Source organism: Pristiophorus japonicus, chromosome 15 (genome assembly GCF_044704955.1).
Source record: "Pristiophorus japonicus isolate sPriJap1 chromosome 15, sPriJap1.hap1, whole genome shotgun sequence".
Classification (NCBI taxonomy): domain Eukaryota; kingdom Metazoa; phylum Chordata; class Chondrichthyes; family Pristiophoridae; genus Pristiophorus; species Pristiophorus japonicus.
This window is the reverse complement of record NC_091991.1, coordinates 122,178,505-122,203,988: the sequence shown is the minus strand read 5'-3', so window position 1 is coordinate 122,203,988 and position 25,484 is coordinate 122,178,505. Positions and strand designations below refer to the sequence as shown.

Sequence of the window (25,484 nt, the reverse complement as noted above, 5' to 3'; positions counted from 1 at the left end):
TGCTCCCTCCACAGCACCCTGATCCCTCCTCAATCACCTCCCAACAGCCCCTTCCCTTCCCACGGCACCTTCCTGTTCAAGCGCAGGAGATGCAACTCCTGCCCTTTTACCTTCTCCCTTCTCACCACTGTCCAGGCTCCAAACACTCCTTTCAGGTGAAACAGCGATATACTTGTACTTCTTTCAATTTAGTATTTGCTGCTCACGATGTGGTCTCCTCTACATTGGGGAGACCAAGCGTAGATTGGATGACCACTTTGCGGAACACCTCCGTTCAGTCCGTAAGCATGAACCTGAGCTTCCGGTTGCCTGTCACTTTAATTCCCCGCTCCACTCCCACTCTGACCTCTCTGTCCTCGGCCTCCTGCACTGTTCCAATGAAGCTCAACGTAAGCTCCAAGAACAGCACCTCATCTTTCGATTCGACACTTTACAACCTTCTGGACTCAACATCGAGTTCAACAATTTCAGATCATAATCTCTGCCCCCATTTTTTCGGACAGCAGCTGTGATAACCCTGCTATGCCCATTAACACCTCTTTTAGATCCATCTTTTGTTTCTTTACTTTTTCCATTACCATCTCCTTTTGCCTTGTGCAATCATACCTTTTGCTATTTTATCTTTCCTGCCTTCTGCCCCATCACAGACCATCCCTCTTTCCTCCCCTCCCCACTTTCCTTGCCTCTGTACTTGCTTAAAATCTTGTTATATCTCTAACTGTTCCAATTCTGATGAAAGGTCATCGACCTGAACCATTAACACTGACTCTCTCCACAGATGCTGCCTGACCTGCTGAGTATTTCCAGCATTTTCTGATTTAATTTCAGATTTCCAGCATCTGCAAGTATTTTGCTTTTGTATTTGTGTTGGCGGTGTTCTGTAAAGATGCAGACAGAAGTACAGACAGACCAAATGTATTATTGTAAGCCCAAACAGGCCTCACTAAAAGCACCAAGGGAGAAGATTTAATTGACTATGTGAAGTCAACAGTCAAACAGGCACCGAGGCATTAAATTAATATTTTAAAAAAGAATAGATTTGGGGTTATTTTTTTTAATTTAAAAGAAACAATGTGCTTGAAATTATGCTGATCTGATTATGCAACAACCTAATGGCCTAGAAATTCAATCACACCCAAAAACGGGCAGAGAGGGGGCTGGCTACACACACATATTCACGTTGTCCCACTACAATGAGTCAGGCAGGCAGCCTACGCTACCCGCACTGTTCATTGCTTGCATGCCTGTTTGGGAGGGCTGGAAATTGAGCATCTCTGGCGTCACTTAAACGCTGCCAACACCTCTTAAAGAGGAGGTTCAGTGGCCAAAAAAACAGGCTTGGCTCTATCGAATTTCTAGACCGAATAATTTGCAATGTAGATAAATGAATAGCACTTTCTGGCCTTCACTGCTCGGCTGTACATGAGCAAACCAGAAATGGCATTGTAGTAAATTGACAGCCTCCATTTAGCCAAATCACTGACAGTTATAAATTGTTCAATGTTTTCCTTCTCCTTCCCAATATGCAGATCCGCAAGTACGAATTAACGGGCAGCATGAATCTCACTTGTCCAAACTAATTGATCATTTCTGGAGCAGTTCCTATAATTGGGAGGGATAGATCTGAGCACTCGGCAGCACTATCAAAATAACTGTTAATGTTGCCTTTCTTGCAAGTTTAATTGCAGCATGTGACTAAACAAATAACACTGAAATGTAATGTCAATGAGATCAAGCACGTTGATTGACCCCGTTACCAAAGTTAGCTCAAAGGATAAGAAAAGGCTGTGTGAATTCAAGATTAAATTGACCAACTTTAAGGTGGACTAAAATAAGTGGAAGACTTTGCTGAAATAAAAATAACCGGATAAAAAAACAAAACAGAAGCAATCCATTGGCTGTGAAGCATACTGACATGTCCTGAGGATGTGAAAGGTAATCTATCTATCTATCTACCACAATACTATCAGAGGAGAAAAGGAAAGAAACAGGTAATGAGGTAGTGAGAATAAACACATTATTGTATCAGGGCAAAGATATTGAAAAATTAAATAAGTAAAAGAATAAGGCTCAATGTTACAATAAAATAGTCAGATTGACTGGTAGGAATGTGAATGCATAAAGCATTCAAAGCAAAATGTTGGAGTTAGAAGCTTTAATAACTATGGGGGTAATATAATGTTGTAGCTTTAACGGAGGCATGGCTTAAGTTTGGACAGGACTGGTATTCATGGTTATATCATATTTTCAAGAGCGATAGGAAGGGAAAAAAGGAAGGGTGAGGTGGCAGTGTTGCTGAAGGATCGTATCGCAGTGCTAGAACATAAGGCCTAGGGGGCTGTATTAAACATAATCTCAATGGATAGAGCTGAGAAATGGGAAGAAAAATAGTACAATGCTCAGTGTGCATTACAGGCCACCAAATAGTGAGAAGCTGACATGTGCCTGACTTCGGGCGCGAACCGACAGGATAGATGCAGAGAGGATGTTTCCCCTCGTGGGGAAATCGAGAACTAGGGGGCATAGGGGTCGTAAAGTTAAAACGGAAATGAGGAGGAATTTCTTCTCTCAGAGGGTCGTGAATCTTTGGCATTTTCTGCCCCAGGGAACAGTGGAGATTGAGTCATTGAATATATTTAAGGTGGGGATAGACAGGTTTTTGAACGATAGGGTAGTCAAGGGTTATGGGGAGCGAGCAGGTAAGTGGAGTTGAGGCCAAGATCAGATCAGCCATGATCTTATTGAATGGCTGAGCAGGCTCGAGGAGCCAAATGACCGACTCCTGCTCCTATTTCTTATGTTATGAATCTAGTGGCAAACGTGAACGGCTCCGCCGAACCTGATGAGCAAGAGGATCATGCAGAACTGGTCCCCTTGTGTCATCGGGATGTGACTGGGATTCTGGGGACACCGGTCACATCCAAAGAAGCAGTGAGCTGGTTGTAAAGAGGTCAGCAGGCATGCCGTGCTGAAGCAGCCGTGAGTCCGGTGAAGGCGGGGAGATTGGGAGGGGTGGGTAGGTGGGTGGCCGGCAGGTTTAATGTGCTGCCAGGAGGAGCACTGATACTCTGTCTGGCTCTATATTCAAGTAAGTAGACATTTTTTTTTTACTTACCTTTTTGATAGCAGCCACCAGTGGTTCCTTTAAAGACTGTTATTTGGCTGTGTTGTGCCTGAGAACACGGAGATCAACCTGTATGGTGCATGCTGCGGTCAGGCTACAACCAATTTCATGAATGGGTCTGGAATAGGCATTAAGCCCATTGCCTAGGGAGATTGGGGGCTTAACGCCTGATTCAGGCAGGCACCCAGAATGACTATTAACTAATATGGCATGCATTACATACCCGGCATGGAATCAGCACCATATTGGACCCTTCAGCACTCTGTTGCTCGCCTGAAAAACAGGCGCTGTGCGATTCCATTTCCGGGCCGAGATAGAGGTGACATGTTACAGAGATATGCAAGGACAGCAGAAGAATAATACCGGGTTATTTTAAATGGCCCAAGGCTGTCTGGAATAAAAGTAAAGCATGTGGTCAAGTTGGGTAACACCTTTTAGGATGCATCCAAGACCACTTCTCAGACCAGTATATTCCTAATCCAACAAGGAAAACAGTACTTGATTTAGTTCTGGGAAATGAAGTGGGTCTCACAACTGGGAGAGCAGGAGACAAATTGGGGAATAGTGAGCACAATGTAGTTAGGTTCATTGTAAAAATAGAAAAGTATCACAGGTAAGGGTGCTGGACTGAAAAAAGGTGAAAGTTCAGCAAGATGAAAGGGGATCAGGCCCGCGTGAACTGGGCAATAAAGTTACCAAACAGGTTTACAGATCAGCAGTGGGAAATCTTCAAATACGAGATGCATGGAGTACAGAGTGTTCCTGTAAGGTGAAGAATGGACGGATCAACGTATAGAGCCTACGGATAAATAGAAAGATTAAAACAAAACTGAAACCATAAAGGGAGCCCTCTGATAAAGTTAGGGCTCAAAATACTGTCACATTTCAGGATTCTTCTGACCATCTTTCAGCAGAAAGGATTTGGAAAAGGAGTTACTTTAGATCTTGTGTTTTGAAGCATCATGGGATGAATTTCGGTGGGACTTCTCCGATGCCGGAACTTCAACAGAACAGCCATAGGAACCCAGGAGAAATGGAGTAAATGCTATTTCCAGGGTTTCTGCCACTGAAGTTATGGTGGACGAGGAGAAGAACCCCCATCCCTGATATATTCATACAAGTTAAAGAAGGCCTATAGGATGATAAGTAGTTAAGATGTGAATGAGCAATCTTCGATGCTGTTTCCACCTAAACCCTAAATAATAAGCAATTTATTAGGTTGCCCCAGTGATTGATAAACATATCACAGCCATTGGGTTTTACATAGAAAAGCACAGAAACAGGCCATTCGGCCCAACCTGTCCACACCGACGTTTATGTTCCACACGAGTCTCTGCCCATCTTTCCTCATCCAAATCTATCAGCATAACCTTCTATTCCCTTCTCCCTCTTATGCTTATCTAGCCTCCTCTTAAATGCATCTATACTATTTGCTTCAACCACTCCCTGCGGTAGCGAGTTTCACAGTCTCGCCATTCTCTGGGTAAAGACGTTTTTTTTGCATACCCTATTTGATTTCTTGGTGACTATCTTATACTGATGGCCTCTAGTTTTGCTCTTCCCTATAAGTGGAAACATTGGCTGGAATTTTATGGAGGAAGGTGGGCGGGCTGCGATGGGGTCGGGAAAGAAAATGCCGCAAAGCAGCCAAGCAGTTAAAGCCCGTGAGCTGGTTAGAGTGCAGGAGAAAATGGTCAAAAATTATCCTGTTTAAATCAAGTAAGACATCCCACTGATGTGGGGAAGTGTGGTGTTTATTTACTTTGTATTATTACATTGTACATGGTATTGTTTGAATTTGAAATTTAACTTCGGCAGTAATGCAAAACAGACGATAGCAAATCAGTCGCCCGTTTGACCCCACGTCTGATTTCAATTGATTTCAATGGGAGAAAAAAATAGGACATGGTATAAAACTGGTTGCCAATGTTGAACTTCATATCCAATGAGTCCGATCGTGAATGTTCACCTTATTACATTCTGGATGTTCATCATACTGTGAAATAAGCTTATTGATTCGTATCAGACCTCATCGCACCAAGTGTCCCACTTTCGGAGAGATTTAAGAAGTATCCAATTCTGGGCACCGCACTTTGGGAAAGATGTGAAGGCTTTGCAGAGGGTACAGAAGAGATTTACTAGAATGGTACCAGGGATGAGGGATTACAGCTACGTGATAAACTGGAAAAGCTGGGGTTGTTCTCCTTGGAGCAGAGAAGGCTAAGAGGAGATTTGATTGAGGCGTTTTCAATCATGAAGGGTTTAGGTAGATAAAGTGAAGCTGTTTCCAATGGTGGATAGTTTGATAACCAGAGGGCACAGATTTAAGGTGATTGGCAAAAGAACCAGAGGCGACATGAGGAAAAACTATTTTACGCAATGAGTGGTCAGGATTTGGAACACACTGTCTGATAGGGTGGTGGAAACAGATTCAATAGCAGCCTTCAAAAGGGAATTGGATAAATACTTGAAGGAGAAAGCAGTGCAGAGATATGGGGAAAGAGCGGGGGAAGGGGACTAACTGGATTGCTCTTCGAAAGAGCTGGCTTAGACTTGATGGGCCGAAAGGTCTCCTTCTGTGCTGTACTATTCTATGATTCTATGAATCGAAAATGTGTAGTAGGGAGGAAGGAAGGGAATATCAAAAAGACTAATGGGAAGGAAAAAGGAAAAAGAGCTTTGATAACCATATAAAACAGTACAAAAGTAGTTATGGAGTGTAGGGCTGCTTGGGGATGAAAGAAGGAATCTAATTGTGAAATATGAGGGGATGGCAGAGTTATTAAATACATATTTTGTACCCCAGGGATTATTGCTGAGTCCACTTTTGTTCTTGGTATAAACACATTTGGTTATCAGAACGCGCCTTAATAGACAACTTTGAGGTAATCCATTTTAAGAGAAAAAAAATCAAGGGCCAGTAATTTTCTCAGAGCTGTTCCCACTTTGCCTGACGACCTCCCATCTTCCACCCTCCCACCTTCCCCCATCCATAAACTTAAGCTCATCCAAAACGCTGTTACCCATATCCTAACTCACCCCAAGTCCTGTTCACCCATCACTCCTGTGCTTGATGACTTAAATTATGCCTTGATTAAAAAATTCTCATTCTTGTTTTCAAATCCTTCCATGGCCTCTCCCCTCCCTATCTCTGTAATCACTTTCAGCCCGGCAATTCTCCAAGATATCTGCGCTCCTCCAATTCTGGCCTCTTGAGCATCCCTGATTTTAATCGCTCCACCATTGGTGGCCGTGCCTTCAGCTGCCTGGACCCTAAGCTCTGGAATTCCCTGCCTTAACCTCTCCGCCTCTCTACTTCTCTTCCCTCCTTTAAGACTCTCCTTAAAACCTACCACTTTGACCAAGCTTTTGGTCACATGCCCTAATATCTCCTATGTGGCTCAGTGTCAAATTTTGTTTACTAACACTCCTGTTAAGTGCTTTAGGATGTTTTACTATGTTAAAGGCGCTGTATAAATTTAATATGATGTTGTTGTTGTTGTAACCATCTACGTGCGCAAACCACCACACATTTGGAATGGTTACGATAGCAGAGTGGGAGCCACTACACCATGTGACCGTGTCAGTACACCACGTGACCATGTCACTAAACCATGTGACCGTGTCACCAAATCATGTGACCGTGTCACTACGCCATGTGACCGTGTCACTATGCCATGTGACCGTGTCACTATGCCATGTGACCATATCACTATGCCATGTGACCGTGTCACTACACCATGTGACCGTCGTGTTACTACACCAGAGCACCATGTGTCTGCAAGCTTATGGGATCCTTGGCTTTATTACATTACAACATTTCCTACATTACATCTCCGACATGGCAAGTGAGCCCCAGGTAGGCAGAGGAAACATTTCAAGGACACCCTCAAAGTCTCTTTGATAAAGTGCAACATCCCCACCAGCACGTGGGAATCCCTGACCCAAGATCACCTAAAGTGGAGGAAGAGCAACCGGGAATGCGCTGAACACCTCGAGTCTCGTCGCCAAGAGCATGCAGAAACCAAACACAGGCAGTGGAAGGAGCGTGTGGCAAATCAGGCTCCCCACCCACCCTTTCTTCAACCACTGTCTGTCCCATCTGTGACAGAGACTATATTTCCCACATTGGACTGTACAGCCACCTGAGTACTCATGTTTAGAATGGAAGCAAGTCTTCCTCGATTCCGAGGGACTGCCTCTGATGACATTACAACAGTGACGACACTCCAAAAGTACTAGATTGGTTGTAAAGTGCTTTGAGACATCCAGTGGCCATGAAAGGCGCTATATAAATGCAAGTCTTTCTTTCATCTTTATAAATAGAGGCACAGTGTACAAAAGCAAGGAAGTTATGATGACACCTTTATGTAAGAGAAATTTGGCATTAGGGGTACCAGCGGGACAAGGGTTAAAGTGCTGGTTCCTGCATAAGGAGGTAAAGGCTTTTCGTCTCACGCCTTGTATCTCTTCTCATGCCTTGTACATTCCAGCTCCAAGGCTCCAGAAGGTACTGTTATGGGTTGGGATACCAGATAGTATTCCAACATGGAATGTCAATAGGAGAGAACCTAAACAGACCGCTGATAAGGCAGTGAGAAGAGACCAGAGAGAGACTTCATGGCACCAAAGGAAATGTATAACAAATCCCAACGTAATGATACCATTCTGGGAACGGTCTAAGATGGTCACGAGATCATGGCCTGTCAGTCAGAGCTCATGACCTGTCAATCTGGAGTAGTACTGATAAGGTAGTCCAATTAGGGAAGTAGCGCTGATAAGGTAGTCCAATTAGAGATCTAGGGAGGTCTTGTCCGGGAACAGAGGGGTTTTTGAAATGTATAAAAGTTGTATGATTGTGCTGTTCGGGAAGCATCCCCACTCACAGGCGGTTGTGATGCGGGTTGTTCCCGGACATTTGTAATAAAGATCCTTATACTTTGCCATCCGTCTCTGTCTGCTAACTTCGAGTATCGCTACGTGGACTGGGGCGAGCGTCGACCCTCTATATCAGTGGGCCCGCTCGTGGGAAAAGAAGCCTTCCCATCTCCCCCAACATTTGGCGCTGCGAGCAGGGTACGGACTTCCCGAACGGAACAATGACCCAGCTGTTGGGGTGAGTATGTTTTAATTTACCACCTTCAAGTTAGAGCTGTGGCATTGTAAACCGCAAGGGAAGGACATCCGCACAAAAGAACCATCTGTAGTGAGTCCCGGAGGGACGGAGACGGAGGACAAGGACGATCTAGGGGTGAAAGGGGGTCAAAAGATGCATCCTAAAACGCGCGTGTGGAGGTAGCACGACAGTGTGATCAGGGTACGACGCAAGGGAAGATATAGAGGGAGAGGGAGGTCTATTGACCCGAAGCGGTACGAGCGCACGGTGCTGGGACGAGAGAGAGAGGGAATAGAGACAACGTCCCTGAGCAGTGACGGGATATATTGACCCAAAGCGTGCAGTGGTACGTGTGTATGGCGCAAGGGAAGACATATAAATAGCGTCCTGTATACCTGACACGAATTTAAGGGAGTACCCACGACCCTCATAGCCCGAAGAAGATGGGTAACTTGGCAAGTAAAGGAACAAATGGAACTGGTGAGGGAATGGGGACCCAGGCCATTAAACAAGGGGAAAGGGGAGAGGGTAACCAGGGACCCGAAGGGTCTCTATTAGAATTACTAAGTAACAAATATGCAACCTTAATGGAAGGGATGAAGCGGAGAGGGTGGCAGCCCACGGATGCCCCCGATAGGCAGAAAAAATGGTGGGATAGTCAGACCAAAAACAAGGTTAGAATGGCCCAGGCAATTATCCTCACCTGCTACTGGGAACTAGTAAAGGAAATAGATACCCATGTTGAGCTGATTCAGAAATTAAACACGAAAATAGCAACCTTAGAAAGGGGCGTAAAGGAGAACGGTCAACCCCTACAGTGTGCACCAGCAATACCCAACCCCAAGGCAGCCCCGACAGCCGCTCCACTGTACCCCTCCCTGGAGGAAATACCAGTAGGAGAGCCTCCAGATGGTGGAACACAGAGAGAGCCCCCGGCATATAATGAATACATACAGGCAGCTCCCGTACACACGACTACCACCCCTGCACACGGACAGCAACCCGCTCACGTCACTATACAAGAAGTTCCCCTCACCCCGCATGAGAGACAGACACTATTAAAGGATCTAACCACACCCAAACCCAATAGCAGAAATACAGAGTTCTGGCAAAAGGTTGAGGAAATGTTCGATGCGCATAACTTAACCTTAGGTGACATACACAGTTTGGTAAAGGCCAAAACCGGTAGTGTAAATTGGCAGAGGGCTACCCTAAACGTGCAAAATGGTGGCTGGATGACGATAGGGAACCGGACCAAGCCACAGCGGTTGCTAGACCTAAAACACGGGATGGATGGATGTTGGGGACCTATAAGAACTAACTGGAGCAGAATATTAAAGATAACCCAGAAGCCAAACGAAACTGCAGGCGAGTATGGGGAGCGGAAATGGCTTGAGTGTAAGGACCACTCCGGTGTAAATGACCCCGAGAAGGATGACGAGGCATTTCTAGAAATGTTTAAGGATGGGCTGGGGGAGGCGCATCAAAAGGTAATTAAACTAGGATTTAAGATAGGAGATGACTATGATGAGATCTTAGAGTGGGCACAGAATGTAGAGGAGCTAAAGGCTGAGCAGAAGGAGAAGGTGTCAAAGATGGTGGCAACAGCATTAGCAACAGAAGGAAAGGAAGGGAATGGGGACCTCCGCGCCGCCCCCTTGACATGTTACATGTTACACCATAACCCTAACCCTAACACTAGCAAAGAATGGCCACAAAAGGATGCCAGAAAGGGGACGTTTAGGTGCTATAATTGCAATAAACCGGGACACATGGCAAGAAACTGCCGAACCCAGAAAGGGGGGGAGGCGGGGAAGGGCCCCCAGCAAACCGGGAAACAAACTGGGACGCCCATTACCCGTGAGGAACAGGTGGAGATCCTCCAGCAAAAGGTATTGCCCCCGCCGGAGCCACCCTCTAATGAAAAGCTCCTTAACCTGCTCAAACTGGCTAGTGGTGGCCGCTAGGGGTTACCGGCCCCCGAAGGATGGTTGGAACGGCCAACGCTAGATTCCCGTATGTTCATTAGTGCAGTGTTAGGGGGCCGGCAGTGCAACATGCTAGTAGACACGGGAGCATCGGTATCCATAACCAACCAAGACCTCCCCCTTACCCAGACCACGGTCAATATTCAGGGTATAGGGGGGGATTTTAAAAAGCAACATTGAGTGAAGTTGTACCTCTGGAGATACAGGGCATAATGATACCTACCCAATTCTGGTGCTGCCCTAACCCAGAAGGCACCATACTAGGGATAGACACTTTGAGGGAAGTAGGGGCACTTATAGACCCCCAGCAGAATCGGATTATATGGGGAGGGAAACATCAAACCGAACAGAAGTTCGATTGCCCGGGACATCCGCAGCAGCGAGTGGCAAGGATAGTCCCAATACAGCCCGAATGGGAAATGAAGGGAGTGTGGGGCAGTGTCTGCCGACTATACCCGACACTGTGGGCACAGCACAAACAGGACTGTGGGCTGGCCCGGATGAACCCGGTCAATGTTCCCGGGCCGGAGCATAAGGTCCATAAACAATACCCCTTAAAACCCGAGGCTGATGCAGCAGTCCACCAAATAGTCCAGGAGTTAGAAGCGCAAGGGGTGGTGAAGCCAGTAACAGCCACCACTAATTCACCGGTGTGGCCTGTGAAGAAACCCGACGGGACTTATAGGTTCACCGTTGATTATACCGCCCCTGAACAAAGTCACCCCAAGGGAATACCCGATTGTGGTAAGCCCTTCGACTGTGTTCAACGGCCTGAACCCAGAACATAAAATCTTCACGGTACTTGACATAGCAAACGGGTTCTGGGCCATACCGCTCGAGGAGGAGTCACAGAAGAAGTTTGCCTTCACTATAAAAGGGAGACAATATACATGGACAAGGGTGCCCCAGGGGTTTCACAACAGCCTGGGAATATTTCACCGGGCATTGTCAGGGATCTTGGAGCCCCTGGATGTAGGGGAAGGAAGCACTGTACTAAAGTACGTGGACGATATTCTTATCGCCTCAGGTACTGAGGCACAACACCTGATGGCCCTAACTACAGTACTAGGGGCCTTACAGCGCTCGGGGTTGAAGGCTAACCCTAGGAAAGCCCAGGTCGGAAGAAGGGAGGTTACATACTTGGGATACGTAGTATCCGAAGGGAACAGGCAGATACCCGCTGATAGGAAGGAGGCTATTAGAACTATGCTTAGACCAGGGACAGTGAGAGGGTTTCGACAGATATTGGGGCTATTTAATTATTGCCGGAACTTTATCCCAGAATATGCAGAAATGGCCCACCCAATACAAGATCTAGTGAAAGGAGGTAAACCATCCCAGGAGCCTGTAGACTGGGGCCACCCCCAAGAGGCGGCATTCACACAGCTTAAACACGCCCTTGGGGTTGCCGGATCAGAATAGGCCCTTCCACCTGTATATGTACAGTAGTGAGACCCACTACAATGCAGTGGTAACTCAGGAACACGGGGATAGACAAAGACCTGTCGCATACTACTCCACGAAACAAGGAGCAGTGGCCGCGGGCCTATCTCGATGTGTCACAGCCCTTGATTGTGCAGCATGGGCCGTGAGGGTTGGCGAGCCTATCATAAAGACTATCCTGCATACACCACATACCCTTGTGGAACTGCTTAACACTGGGAGACTAAGGACGATATCAGATGCACGACGCGCCAATTGGGAAGCAATGCTTTTGCCCCCAAATGGCGCCTTGACTATCATAAAGGATAGCGGGAATAATCCCGCAGGCTGGATAATCACCGAAGGCAAGGAGCACCAGTGTGACCCCACGGGGAGCGAGGAAGAAGGGAGCCAGATTAGGGAAACCCCACTCGAAAGGACAGATATGGATCTTTATGTAGATGGATCCCGTCGATACGTAAACGGAACCCCCCGGACAGGGTGGGCAGTCGTGGACAACAATGGGCAAGACAGGGGAAAGGCTGCCCTAGAGGGAAATCTATCGGCTCAGGTAGCGGAATTGGTAGCCCTTACCAAGGCATTGAAACTAGCAGCAGGAAAAAGGGTCAACATATACACTGACAGCCGGTACGCCTTCGGAGTGGTGCACGACTACATGACTGCTTGGAGGAGGCGGGGATACGTGACTTCGGGAGGGGGACCCATTAGGCATGAAGAGATAATCATGGGATTAGTAGAAGCTTCCCTCCTCCCTCAGGAATGTGCAGTAATAAAAATTAAAGCGCACTCAAAAATCACAGACAGGCACCAGCAGGGAAATGCCTGGGCAGACGAAGCTGCCAGACAGACAGCTGAAGCAGACAGGACCCCGATTGGCTCATGTGTCACCCAAACAGAAGAAATAAACATACTCAAGGTACAGGGAGAATCCACCTCACAAGAAATAAAAGAATGGGAACAGAACGGAGCAAGAAACGGGGCGGATGGAGTGTGGAGGAGAGATGACAACGTTGTGGCCCCGGAATGTCTCCGACAGAATCTATTGGGTCTCTACCATGGGTACACCCACACTGGTAGGACTGGCATGATAAACTCCATGTCACGATGTTGGTGATGGGAAGGAATGGGGAGAGACGCAGAAAACTATTGTAGGAGGTGTATAACCTGCGCAAAATACAACCCGGGAAAAAGGATAAAGGTCCGACTGGGACACCAACCTCGCCCAAAGGGACCCTGGGAAGCCCTACAAATAGATTTTACCGGGCCACTGCCCAGCCAGAGGGGAAAAATGTACTGCCTGGTAGTAATAGATCAATTTACAAAGTGGGTAGAAGCCTTTGCCACCAGGAATTGCACCGCCGATACAGTGGCTAAAATCCTGGCTGGGGAAATAATACCCAGGTGGGGGATGCCACTGCAGTTGGACTCAGATCAAGGTACTCATTTTACAGGGAAAGCCATGAAACAAGCCTGTGCCCTGCTAGGGATTAAACAAAAATTCCACATCCCGTACTATCCAGAATCGTCCGGATTAGTAGAGCGGATGAATAGGATCCTAAAAACTGCATTGGCCAAGGCAATCGAGGAGACCGGGAAGGGGTGGGTGGAGTTACTTCCACGAATCCTAATGAAATTAAGAACCACCCTGAACCGAACCACCGGACTGACCCCCTTTGAGCTAATGACAGGCAGAGCGATGAGATTGCCAGAAGTATTAGTATCTGGGAGTGAGGACGTGGGACCCTACAAGGACAAGATACGGAGGTTCGTCATGGAGCTATGTAAACAGCTGCATGGATTACGAGCGCAAGCTAGGGACCAACAAGCCATTAAAGATTTAGAAAGGGATACGAAGGAACAAAGGGTTCAGGTACCCACCATAGGGAGCCAGGTCATGGTGAGGTTGAATCCCGAGAGACCCAGACTCTCACCAAAATGGACCGGTCCCCACCAAGTGATCATGATCAGCGACACATGCGCTTGCATAGATATGGGGGGTATTGGTAGATGGAAGCACTGGACCCAATTGAAACGATTTGGATCTTAACCGACCGGTGAACACCGGAAACGTTGTGTTTTACAGGATCCTATTCCTCCTTGGAGCCGGGACATCATCCGACGAAGGAAGCTACAGACCCCAAGGCCTATACTATAGAACATCTGAAACTATTAACTGTGATTCGAGAGCCTTAGTGGTGGTAGCCGGTACAACAGTAGATTTAAATTGTAGCATTGGATTAACGGGCATAACTCAATTCAACCCGGATGACAATCGACATCGGGGGTGGACCAATAACCAGGGCATAACAGTAATAGTAAATGAGACCGCAGTGTGCTTCGTGCTAGAGAAGAAATGGGGAAGTTGTACTCACAGGGAGGCGGCACAAATAAGGTGCACGCTGTCTTTGCCCAATTCTCAGGGAGACCTCAACCAGGGGATACCAGTTGGAGAATATGCCCGGCCTCCCCGTGTGTGGGTACAGATCAGTGGTGTTGGGACATTCGAGTCCGGAATAGATCCACCACCGTTGCTCCAACAACCACTCTGGGAACTACAACTCTTTATAGTACCACCACACATCCCCCTCCCACATGCCCGTCCATAAAGACGGGAGTCACAGGGGGATTAGTAATAAGGAAATCTAAGAAGAAGATACATTTTGGGGTGCGGCAACGGCTACTTACGGTGGTCCTAAACCTAACGGATATCATCATTCCTAACTTCTGTGGGAATGAGACTATAAGTCTGTACCAGAATCTGACTCAGAGAATCCTTGAAGGCCCGGAATCCACAACCATGAGATTCAATACCAAAAAAGGGATAGAACGAGGTCAAACGAAGAGGGATATACTGGAAATGCTGGGCACGGGTTACGCTGCGGACCTTGCAACAGTGAATACCATAGACCTGTATGCAATAGACGACAGGGTCAATACCTTGACGCAAATCTTGAGGGGTGTGCTGGGAAGGGACATGGATAACCAAGTCCTACAAGCGCGGTTGGGAGATGGCGCGGAAGGGGAACTGTTGCAGGTAGCCCATACCTTGCAGAAACATGCCAAGACAATAAATTTGATCCATGCAATGGGGAACGATATAAGTAAATCATTACAAGCTGAGATAGTTTGCTCCTGGTATGGGGCCTGGATATTAAGTGAGGTACAACATAATTTGGAGCAACTCCAAACTAGGGACATACCAGATTGGATCCCAAACAGTATACTTAACAATTGGACTCTAGATAAAAAGGCGAATAACACATGCAAGGTACGAAGGAATAGTCACGCATGGTGCCAAAATTTAGATGTATTACTGGGCGAGTGAATATGATTGGATTTGTGTTGTCCATACCACAGTATGATGTAACAAAGGGAGACCCCTTATACCAGATTGATAATATCGGTGAAGTGAGAAACCAAACTCGGTTGCGTTACCATCAGCCTGCCAGATGGACGATTAAAGTTAACAATAGTACCAGAGGCATTGCCATAATCGACTGCTATAAAAATAACCAAGTGGTTTTATGTCGAGGTACGCCACAAATGACGAATGATGAGTGCGGATTCCACCAGATAAACGGATGTATGTTGAGTATCACTCCTCTTAAAGACCATCGCTGCCCCGCAAGGGAACGGAGAGTGGTGCGTGAGCACGGGGGCAGCCAACCTAACCATTAAGACCAGGGGAGGAATCACCCCCTGTGTCCTCATTAGTCCTAACTTCTGCTTCAGACCGAAGGGTGATATAGACATAGACGGATATCATATTCATCCCGAGGCAACGGAAATCATCCACGGAACAATCACGGATACCCTCCGAGAAGGGTACGAAGAGGCGATATGGGAACCGCAAGGCAAACAGATACCTGAATTAAATGAGGAACAATTACGTCTGGTGCAAGGAATCCAAAATTAAAGACGACAGTATATCCGGCTGATGGAAGAAATAGACAATTTACAGAGAGACACTAACGCAATGCTGCCTGATCAGCCCTGGTACTCAAAGCTGTTTGACATTGGACTTAATATTCAAATTCACCCATGGATAAGAATAATATCACACGTACTTGTAGTGATACAGGGCCTTGTTCTGTTGGTCATGACTGGATTAACATGTGCACGAATAAAACAGGCCAAACGACACGTCAGGGCACGCACTATGATTAAGGCCATAAGGGATGAAAATTTAAACAGTCCGACTGGAAGGACTTACCTTATATAACTCTGTGGGAAGGTTTCAGGGAGTCCCGAAGCTTGGGAGATGGCCACCCAGGTGAACGAACCTATCTGGAACTCGCCTACAGGGAGATAGTTGTCGGGAATTATGGCCAGCTTGGCGTATAGCCAAGGGCCAAAAGGGGGGGAATTGTAAGAGAAATTTGGCATTAGGGGTACCAGCGGAACAAGGATTAAAGTGCTGGTCCCTGCATAAGGAGGTAAAGGCTTTACTTCTCACGCCTTGTACCTCTTCTCACGCCTTGTACATTCCAGCTCCAAGGCTCCAGAAGGTACTGTTATGGGTTGAGATACCAGATAGTATTCCAACATGGAATGTCAATAGGAGAGAACCTAAACAGACTGCTGATAAGGCGGTGAGAAGAGACCAGAGAGAGACTTCATGGCACCAAAGGAAATATATAACAAATCCCAACGTAATGATACCATTCTGGGAACGGTCTAAGATGGTCACGAGATCATGGCCTGTCAGTCAGAGCTCATGACCTGTCAATCTGGAATAGTACTGATAAGGTAGTCCAATTAGGGAAGTAGCGCTGATAAGGTAGTCCAATTAGAGATCTAGGGAGGTCTTGTCCGGGAACAGAGGGGTTTTTGAAATGTATAAAAGTTGTATGATTGTGCTGTTCGGGGAGCATCCCCACTCACAGGCGGCTGTGATACGGGTTGTTCCCGGACGTTCGTAATAAAGATCCTTATACTTTGCCATCCGTCTCTGTCTGCTAACTTCGAGTATCGCTACGTGGGCTGGGGCGAGCGTCGACCCTCTATATCAGTGGACCCGCTCGTGGGAAAAGAAGTCTTCCCTCTCTCCCCCAACACTTTATAAGTCACTAGTTAGACCTCTTTTGGCACTCAGCAGGGCTCATGCCAGCATTTAGCTAGCGAGAGTTCCACTTTAAAGGGAAGAATTCCCTGGTAGCTTGAGAATTCCTCTACATGCCTCTTTGACCCAAAGGATGTCAATGGTAGAATGGCCCATGGCCCCAACTATTGAATTTTAATGGGTCAGTTCAAGCAGGATTAAATCCTGGCACCCCTACTCCAACCCCAGGCAGAAATCAACCAATTGTCCAGAACATTCCGGGGCCTAGTAATCAATAAACAGATAATTGCAATAAAAGAGAAGCAAAACGGCAGGTCATTATAAATTGGTTTTAACGTTAAAAAGTCTGTTTAATCCAAGCTGGATTGCACCATTGTACAGAGAGGAACAGTGGTATCAGGTTTTTCATTAAAACACCCCAAATGGCAAAACCCAAACTTTTAAAATTTAGAATGTTGAAAACAAATCCTGTTTTTCATCCAAAAATTGTATTTTTTTTGCTGATAATACAATATTTCGACACTGTCGATCTAACATTTTTTCCTCAAAAGCTGCTTTGATCGGAATAGAAATTCAATGGTTCCGTCCCCATTTTTCAGGCACCTAAGCCCATGGTCAGGTGTTGTGCGCACACTCATTATTTGCTGGAAATGCACCGCCCGCCATATTGGCAAAGACGGACAAGGAGGCATGTAGGGCCCTATTTGTTATGTATGAAGGAAGAGTCTGACTGGATACTGTGAGCTCAAAGTAAAGTGTGACCTTAGTCTTTTATTGCAGATCTCAAGAGTGCCTCTCCACCCTGTGAGGCCTCCTTAAGCACCTGTGCTCCCAAGGGATTATGGGATCCCTTGGGACTCCAGGGGATGAGCCCTCTGGTGGCTGTATAAGGTAAACACAATTTTACATATATAACATTATTTGCATTTGCAAAGGGTCTAACGCCTGGTGAGGGCCACTTTGCAAAATTGGACTGCCCTGAAGACAGCCACACTGAGCCAGCTGCATTCAAAAGAAAAAAAGATTTGTATTTATATAGCGCCTTTCACGACCACCGGACGTTACAAAGCACTTGACAGCCAATGAAGTAATTTTGGAGTGTAGTCACTGTTGTAATGGAGGAAATGCGTCAGCCTATTGCGCACAGCAAGCTCCCACAAACAGCAGTGTGATAATGACCAGATAATCTGTTTCTTTTGCGTTGATTGAGGGATAAGTATTGGCTAGGAAACTGGGGATAACTCCCCTGCTCTTCTTTGAAATAGTGCCATGCTTTTACGTCTGCATGAAAGAACAGACAGGGCCTCAGTTTAACATTTCATCCGAAAGATCAGGAAAACATAATCTCCAAGCGGTACTTAGGCCGCAACCAAAAATACTTACCTGAATGTGGAGCCGGGAGGACCAGGAGTATTCCTCCCAGGTCCACGACAGCGCTGAAGACGAATGCCAGCCCCCCGTCCAAGCCCCTCCCAAATGCGGCCCCTCTCTTCCGATTGCCCCCTCTCTCCTGATCGCTTGCCCCCCCTCCTCTGACTGCACCCTCAACCCCAACCCCTCCCCCTGCTCTCCTAGAACCTTCCTGAGGTCCGCTACTGGCAACGCAACGGCAAAAATCAAAATGCTCTTCGTTGGCAAGCTGCCTGGGGATGTCCAGTAAGCCCCGACAGCTGACTGGTCTCGTAAATGAAGCCCAATATCGGGTGCGCCTCGGGGCCCACCCGTTCTGGCACAGGCAAACCAATTTCTAGGCCCCTGTTCCTAATCTTGTGGGTTAAAAGTAACTATCTGCACGTGGACATGCAGTGAGGGTGACGCAGCCAGGAACACCTCTGACCAGTACTATGTTGCAGGACCCAGTCTAGAGATACGCTGACAACCACTATAGTGAGATGAGAAATGCAAAACATGATTGTAAACCAAGCCAGTTGTCTCAGAGTCTGCGCCTTATTGATTGAGACATCAAAACAATTCAACAATAGATAGATGTTCCAAGTATTTGTGGCGATCCAACACTATAATTCTTTATGTATTTTTTGTTCCAAAGACAAAGATAAGCATTTGAAAATCTAATCCTAGAAGCCTGCCAATCTAAATTATACCAATTGAAAGCAAATAACTATGTCTAGTTTTGAGTTCTGGGGTCTCCTAAGGGCTTAAGATGTATTGCAGTAAAATGAAAGCCCCCTCGGAAATCAATATACAGTGGGTGAATATTATCATGTATCTATTTCATCTATAAAAGATGCTTGCAGGCTTAATGCAACCAGTCTAGGAGCACATTTATTCAGCACTAATGACATAAATTATTGACATTTTGAATGCTTCAAAACTAAAGGTACAATTTTACTAAGAAAAAGCCAAAGATTTATGGATAAGATCATTCTAAAATTGCAATATTTATTTCCCTGGCCTTTCGCAGGCCTGTATTGAATCTATGGGTGAAGAAAAGTATCATAGATTATTTCTGCATACATTTCCATCATCATTTAATCTTACTGCTGCTATTAAAAGTTATTTACATTTCATTGCAATGCTCTGTTCACTGATGGATTGCTTCCAAATGAGTCCAAGCAGGTGAAGATAGATATGCAACCAGAATTCGCAAGTGGATCTTTGGAAACAGCATGCATTTGTTTGAAGGAATTAACTTCTTTTTAACAACAATTAAACTGCAAATTTCTTCACACTGATTTGACGCACACTATCTATGGCTAAACGCTGCCTCACAAGCCAGTTAATTGCACACACGGAATAAGTTTTAACCTTCCCATGTCCTATATTTGACATTATAAAGTGCCATTATCTAGAGGATTTTTTTGCTTGCAAACCAAAATTGATGCTTGGGATTCCAGATATCCGAGGGGTTGGCCGGCATAATGCTCCACTGTCAGTTTTCTAATAATTACATTCATCCAAAAAAAACTCTTTAAAATTGTCTCAGGAAATCATCTTGCACCTTCAGGTGCTGATTTGTACAGTTCCTTACAAATAGTATTAAAATATCAAGTGAAATAATAAATTATTTTTATTGTATAATTCATCCGCTTTATTCCGCTGCTGGCGGAGGAAGATAGCTAAACTATGACAAGCTCACTACACTTCTGTCAAGTTCTGCCTATCTAAACAATGTATTGTGACTGTGACATTGGTACCACTGCAGTTTGCAATTAGAACTTTCATTCCAGTTAGAAAAGACATATACACCCTTGTCACATTTGTGCTCTCAGTTTATAATGGGCATAATAACTTAAAATACTTCAGTGCTGTAGTGTTAAAATACTACCAGACACCGGGGTCAATCTTGCAACATTTGTGATAGAAAATGGGGCTGACTCCCAATCAGAGAGTCAGAAGCTGTTCTTGCCTTACCTGTCCCATTCGGTATGTTTTGCCAACTTTCTGTCAGGTTGTTTTGATGGGACCCAGCAAGGCAGTGGAGCACTCTGGGGGGTGTGGGGGATGTGGGGAGTGGGAGGGGGTTGAACAAGATAAGCCTTACACTGTATGCCCTGTTAACTAAAGGCACAGCATTATATGCATATTTGACGACAGACCCACAGAAATGCGGTTGACTCCTAATTGCCCTCTGAAAATAAAACGGGGAAGGTGGCTCAACCGTGGCTAACAAGGGAAATTAGGGATAGTGTTAAATCCAAGGAAGAGGCATATAAATTAGCCAGAAAAAGCAGAAAACCTGAGGACTGGGAGAAATTTAGAATTCAGCAGAGGAGGACAAAGGGTTTAATTAGGAGGGGGAAAATAGAGTATGAGAGGAAGCTTGCAGGGAACATAAAAACTGACTGCAAAAGCTTCCATACATATGTAAAGAGAAAAAGGTTAGTGAAGACAAATGTAGGTCCCTTGCAGTCAGAATCAGGTGAATTTATAATGGGGAACAAAGAAATGGCAGACCAGTTGAACAAATACTTTGGTTCTGTCTTCACTAAGGAAGAGACAAACAACCTTCCGGAAATACTAGGGGACCGAGGGTCTTGCGAGAAGGAGTAACTGAAGGAAATCCTTATTAGTCAGGAAATTGTGTTAGGGAAATTGATGAGATTGAAAGCTGATAAATCCCCAGGGCCTGATCGTCTGCATCCCAGAGTACTTAAGGAAGTGGCCCTAGAAATAGTGGATGCATTGGTGGTCATTTTCCAACATTCTATTGACTCTGCATCAGTTCCTATGGATTGGAGCGTAGCTAATGTAACCCCACTTTTTAAAAAAGGAAGGGGAGAGAAAACAAGGAATTATAGACCGGTTAGCCTGACATCGGTAATGGGGAAAATGTTGGAATCAATTATTAAAGATGTAATATAGATGTAAGATGGAAAGCAGTGACAGGATCGGTCCAAGTCAGCATGGATTTATGAAAGGGAAATCATGCTTGACAAATCTTCTAGAATTTTTTGAGGATATAACTAGTATAGTGGACAAAGGAGAACCAGTGGATGTGATGTATTTAGACTTTCAAAAGGCTTTTGACAAGGTCCCACACAAGAAATTAGTGTGCAAAATTAAAGCACGTGGTATTGTGGGTAATGTTTTTACGTTGGTAGAGAACTGGTTGGCAGACAGGAAGCAAAGAGTAGGAATAAATGGGTCCTTTCCAGAATGGCAGGCAGTGACTAGTGGGGTACCGCAAGGTTCAGTGCTGAGACCCCAGCTATTTGCAGTATACATCAACGATTTAGATGAAGGAATTGAATGTAATATCTCCAAGTTTGCAGATGACACTAAGCTGGGTGGCAGTGTGAGCTGTGAGGAGGATGCTAAGAAGCTGCAGGATGACTTGGACAGGTTAGGTGAATGGACAAATGCATGGCAGATGCAGTATAATGTAGATAAATATTAGGTTATCCAATTTGGTGGCAAAAACAGGAAGGCAGAATATTATCTGAATGGTGACAGATTAGGAAACGAAACCTGGGTGTCATGATACATCAGTCATTGAAAGTTGGCATGCAGGTACAGCAGGCGATGAAGAGGCAAATTGCATGTTGGTCTTCATAGCGAGAGGATTTGAGTATAGGAGCAGGGAGGTCTTACTGCAGTTGTACAGGGCCTTGGTGAGGCCACACCTTGAATATTGTGTACAGTTTTGGTCTCCTAATCTGAGGAAGGACATTCTTGCTATTGAGGGAGTGCAGCAAAGGTTCACCAGACTGATTCTCAGGATGGCAGGACTGACATATGAAGAAAGACTGGATCGACTAGGCTTATATTCACTGGAATTTAGAAGAATGAGAGGGGATCTCATAGAAACATATAAAATTCTGACGGGATTGGACAGGTTAGATGCAGGAAGAATGTTCCCGATGTTGGGGAAGTCCAGAACCAGGGGTCACAGTCTAAGGAAAAGGGCCTAAGCCATTTAGGACTGAGATGAGGAGAAACTTCTTCACTCAGAATTGTGAACCTGTGGAATTCTCTACCACAGGAAGCTGTTGAGGCCAGGTCATTAGATATATTCAAAAGGGAGTCAGATGTGGCCCTTACGGCGAAAGGGATCAAGGGGTATGGAGAGTAAGCAGGAATGGGGTACTGAAGTTGCATGATCAGCCATGATCATATTGAATGGTGGTGCAGGCTTGAAGGGCTGAATGGTCTACTCCTGCACCTACTTTCTATGTTTCTGTATTTCTGTTTCAATGAAATGGCCTCGCAAGCCATTCAGTTGTACCAAATCGTTACAACGAACAGCGGTTTAAGATGGTGGCTCACCACCACCTTCTCAAGAGCAATTAGGGATGGGCAATAAATGCTAGCCTTACCAGTGACCCCCACATCCCAGGAACGAATAAATAAATAAAAAATTAAAACTCATTAAGGAATTTTTGCAACCAGACTCAGTTGTCCCGCACTCTTTGAGGGTTTGGGGTTTGAAAGGATAGTTGGGAGAATGGGGATTACACGGACGGAATTACTGGTACACTAACAACTAAACTAAATTGGGTTTCTGACTTGCTGGTCTTCAGTATTCTGTGGATATTTTTTCTAGAGTATTTAAGCTTGAGTCTTCATCAGTTTTCTATTGAATTATCAAGCAATGCTATTTAAAGCCACCAGAAACCTGATCAAGACTTGAGGCAACAATGGAAAATATCCTGCAGAAGTTCCACATAACACTGAAGACAAGAATAAAATGGGACAGAAAACCAAAATGTCATTCTCCAAGAATGCAGCATCGAACAGAATCAACAGAATCCACCAAGGCCTATTGAATGGACTTAAAATGTTCTATGGATCCATTGTGATGAAATATCGACAAGCTACAAGTCACAGGCCCAGCCTGCTACCATTGCGTTGCTGCAACCAAGAAGGTATGATGCTGTCTTAAATAGACAAAGTCCACTTACTGGTACCTGAGTAGAACATCTCCTGACATGATTCTGATGGTGTAATTGACAAGAAATCAACAGCAAAGTTCCACAGATATCACTGTCCTGATTTGGACTGAAAAATGTTGAAGTCCCCAAGGACCGTGGTGACTAAGAGAAATAGTTGTGGGGACAGCGAAGTGGTGATACTTGAATGGAACTGGTCAACATGTTGTATTTGACAGTATTTTCCAGATGAAATATAGGGCCCAAGTTTCCACACGATAAAAAACGGGCGCCCCTCCGAGCTGGGCGCCCATTTTTCGCGCCTAAAACGGCGCCTAAAAAAAAAAAATCGCGATTCTGGAGCGCCCTGCAGCTCCTTGTCTGCCTGGCGCGGCGCCCAGGGGGGGCGGAGCCTACACTCGCGCCGATTTTGTAAGTGAGAGGGGGCGGGTACTATTTAAATTAGTTTTTTTCCTGCCGGCAACGCTGCGCGTGCGCGTTGGAGCATTCGCGCATGCTCAGTGTGAAAAAAACATTGGCACTCGGCCATTTTTGTAGTTCTTTGTAGCTGTTTAATTTTTGAACATTTTTTTAATAAAAGCACATTGCCATCAGCACATCAGCACTTGCAGCCTTCTCACTGTCTCCTTCTCCCCACCCCCCCGCGGGAAGAACGGGCGCCTCCTCCCCCCCCCCGTGGGAAAGAACGGGCGTCTCCTGTCGCCCCCCCCCCCCCGTGGGAAGAACGGGCGCCTCCTCTCCCGTTCCCCCCCCCCGCGGGAAGAACGGACGCCTAATACCACCTCCACCCGGGAAGAACGGGCCCCCCCCTCCGCGGGAAAGAACGGGCGCCTCCTCTCCCCTCCCCCCCCGCGGGCAGAATGGGCGCCTCCCCCCACCCCGCGGGAAAGAACGGGCGCCCAGGCGCCTCCCCCCCCCCGCGGGAAAGAACGGACGCATCCTCCCCCCCCCCGCGGGAAAGAACGGGCGCCCAGGCGCCTCCCCCCCCCCCGCGGGAAAGAACGGGCGCATCCTCCCCCCCCCCCCCCGCGGGAAAGAACGGACGCATCCTCCTCCCCCCCCCGCGGGAAAGAACGTGCGCCTCCCCCCCCCCCGCGGGAAAGAACGTGCGCCTCCCCCCCCCCCGCGGGAAAGAACGGGCGCCTCCCCCCCCCCCCGCGGGAAAGAACGGGCGCCTCCCCCCCCCCCGCGGGAAAGAACGGGCGCCTCAGGCTTCCTGCAGCATTCTCCGTGCCTGAAGCACTTTCACACAGGTAGGAAGATGGTTTATTTAATCTTTTCTTTGCTTATAAATGTTTATTCAGGTTGGATTTATTTGTATAATATTTGTAGAAGTATGAATAAGGATTTATTGTAGAATTTAATGACTTCCCTTCCCTCCCCCCCCCCCCACCTCGTTCTGGACGCCTAATTTGTAACCTGCGCCTGATTTTTTAAAGTGTAGAACAGGTTTTTTCAGTTCTACAAAAATCTTCACTTGCTCCATTCTAACTTAGTTTGGAGTACGTTTTCACTGTGGAAACTTTGAAATCAGGCGTCAGTGGCCGGACACGCCCCCTTTTGAAGAAAAAATTCTGTTCCAAAGTAGAACTGTTCTACCTGACTAGAACTGCAGAAAAAAAAATGTGGAAAATTGCGATTTCTAAGATAGTCCGTTCTCCACCAGTTGCTCCTAAAAATCAGGCACAAATCATGTGGAAACTTGGGCCCATAGTGTTATATACTTTCTTACTTGCAAGGTAAACATTTAAACACAGCACCACAGCCTATCAGATTCTGGTTAGACTAATAGCTGTATGCTTAATAATCCAAAGATTGTATTATTAAAAAGATTGGAATAAACTTTAAAATGACTCTTACCATTTAAAAGCATGGATGATCTGTCCAGCTCCATTTTGAATGTAACCAAACACACAGCAGTTATAGCAATGGGGGCCAGACACAGTGCTATGCTTTGTTTATGGTTTACTTTCTTACTTGGACGTAAGTCTATGTCATGTTCCGTAAACTGCCTTATGCAGTAGCCCTCAAAGCTGCTTGTTACTCCTGCGAGCGTTTGGATGTTAAACATAAATTTTCAGTCCAGCTTTCTGGATGGCAGCACTTTATTGGCAGTTAAAAAGCCAATGGTGACTGAGTGGCACTCTAAGATGTCTTGAAATTTGAACACATTTAAAAGACACGCTCTTTATGAAAAGTGTTTGACAAAACCCTATCTTTTATGTCCTCAAGCACCTGACCCTGAGTGTGAAAACCATTATTGTGTTATTCACAATTTACACACGTGAAGAAAATGACACGTGAAGCCCTGAAAATTTATGAAAAAAACGCTTCCATCAAATAGAAGACAAAAGTGCAAGCCAAACTCCAGTTCACAGCCAATAGATCTTTTTATACCAAT

General features: G+C 46.0%; 1 protein-coding gene across 4 annotated transcripts in view; it reads right to left on the bottom strand.

Annotated features, from left to right (window-relative positions):
• The window catches only part of rbfox1 (RNA binding fox-1 homolog 1), a 615,123-nt gene that overhangs the window by 326,511 nt on the left and 263,128 nt on the right, over nt 1-25,484 (bottom strand). The gene's annotated exons all lie outside the window — the stretch shown is intronic.